This window comes from Schistocerca americana, unplaced genomic scaffold, assembly GCF_021461395.2.
Source record: "Schistocerca americana isolate TAMUIC-IGC-003095 unplaced genomic scaffold, iqSchAmer2.1 HiC_scaffold_50, whole genome shotgun sequence".
Classification (NCBI taxonomy): Eukaryota; Metazoa; Arthropoda; class Insecta; order Orthoptera; family Acrididae; genus Schistocerca; species Schistocerca americana.
Genome location: NW_025726236.1, coordinates 660,241 through 662,860, shown reverse-complemented (window position 1 = coordinate 662,860; position 2,620 = coordinate 660,241).

Sequence of the window (2,620 nt, the reverse complement as noted above, 5' to 3'; positions counted from 1 at the left end):
GAGATTCAATAAATCGTATTCCAGGCGACTTGTCTCCAAGGGTCTATTGCTGCCTCGGGCACCTTATGATCGTTCTCCTCTGAGTCTAGATTTTCGAATCCGACGCATAACTCATAGTTAATTGTAACGTTCAGTGCCTCCTAATTACGGTGGAACACTCATATTACGTCGAGATTCAATATATCGTCCTCCAGCCGACTTGTCTCCAAGGGGATATTGCTGCCAGGGCACCTTATGGTCGTTCTCCTGTGAGTCTAGATTATTGAATCCGATGCAAAACTGTTAGTTAATTATAACTTTCAGGGATTCCTATTGACGATGGAACACTCAAATTACGTCGAGATTCAATACATCGTCCTCCAGCCGACTTGTCTCCAATGTTCTATTGCTGCCTCGGGCACCTTGTGGTCGTTCTCCTGTGAGTCTAGATTATCGAATCCGACGCAAAACTGATAGTTAATTGTAACGTTCACGGCTCCTAATGACGATGAAACACTCAAATTGCGTCGAGATTCAATACATTGTCCTCCAGCAGACTTGTCTCCAAGGGTCTATTGCTGCCTCGGGCACCTTGTGGTCGTTCTCATGTGAGTCTAGATTTACGAATCCGACGCATAACTTATAGTTAATTGTAACGTTCATGGCCTCCTAATGACGATGGAACACTCAAATTAGGTCGAGATTCAATATATCGTCCTCCAGCCGACTTGTCTCCAAGGGGATATTGCTGCCTCGGGCAACTTATGGTCGTTCTCCTGTGAGTCTAGATTTTCGAATCCGACGCAAAACTGAGAGTTAATTATAACGTTCAGGGCCCCCTAATGACGATGGAACACTCAAATAGCTTCGAGATTCAATACATCGTCCTCCAGCCGACTTGTCTCCAAGGGTCTACAGCTGCCTCTGGCATCATATGGTCGTGCTCCTGTGAGTCTAGACTTTCGAATCCGACGCGAAACCGACAGTTAATTGTAACGTTCTGGAACTCCTAATGACGATGGAACAATCAAATTGCTTCGAGATTCAATACGTCGTCCTCCAGGCGACTTGTTTCCAAGGGTGTATTGCTGCCTCAGGCACCTTATGATCGTTCTCCTCTGAGTCTAGATTTTCGAATCCGAGGCATAACTGATAGTTAATTGTAACGTACAGGGCCTCCTAATGACGATGGAACACTCAAATTACGTCGAGATTCAATATATCGTCCTCCAGCCGATTTGTCTCCAAGGGTGTACTGCTGCCTCTGGCATCTTATGGTCGTGCTCCTGTGAGTCTAGATTATCGAATCCGACGCAAAACTGTTAGTTAATTGTAACGTTCAGGGCCTCCTAATGACGGTGGAACACTCAAATTACGTCGAGATTCAATATATCGTCCTCCAGCCGACATGTCTTCAAGGGGATATTGCTGCCTTGGGTACCATACGGTGCGTCTCTTGTGAGTCGAGATTTTCGAATCCGACGCGAAACTGAAAGTTAGTTGTAACGTTCAGGGCCTCCTAACGACGATGGAACACACAAATTGCGTCGAGATTCAATACATCGTCCTCCAGCCGACTTGTATCCAAGGGTCTATTGCTGCCTCGGGCCCCTTATGGTCGTTCTCCTGTGAGTCTAGATTATCGAATCCGACGCATAACTGATACTTAATTGTAACGTTCAGTGCCTCCTGTTGACGATGGAACTTTCAATTGTGTCGCGATTCAATACATCGTCCTCCAGCCGACTTGACTCCAAGGGTCTTTTGTTGCCTCGGGCGCCTCTTGGTCGTCCTCCAGTGAGTCTAGATATTCGAATCCGACGCATAACTGATAGTTAATTGTAACGTTCAGAGCCTCCTATTTACGAAGGAACACTCAAATTGCGACGAGATTCAATACATCGTCCTCCAGCCGACTTGTCTCTAAGGGTGTACTGCGGCCTCTGGCATCTTATGGTCGTGCTCCTGTGAGTCTAGACTTTCGTATCCGACGCAAAACTGATAGTTAATTGTAACGTTCAGGAACTCCTAATGACGATGGAACAATCAAATTGCGTCGAGATTCAATACATCGTCCGCCAGGCGACTTGTCTCCAAGGGTCTATTGCTGCCTCGGGCACCTAATGATCGTTCTCCTCTGAGTCTACATCTTCGAATACGACTCATAACTGATAGTTATTTGTAACGTTCAGGGTCTCCTAATGACGATGGACCACTCACATTACGTCGAGATTCAATATATCGTCCTCCAGCCTACTTGTCTCGAAGGGGATATTTCTGCCAGGGCAACTTATGGTCGTTCTCCTGTGAGTCTAGATTATCGAATCCGACGTCTTGTCTCCAAGGGTTTACTGCTGCCTCTGGCATCTTATGGTCGTTCTCCTATGAGTCTAGATTATCGTATCCGACGCAAAACTGTTAGTTAATTGTAACGTTCAGGGCCTCCAAATGACGATGGAACACTCAAATTATGTCGAGATTCAATATATCGTCCTCCAGCCGACTTGTCCCCGAGGGCATATTGCTGCCTCGGGCACCTTATGGGTGTTCTCCTGTGAGTCTAGATTTTCGAATCCGACGCAAAACTGAGAGTTAATTATAACGTTCAGGTCCTCCTAATGACGATGGAACACTCAAATTA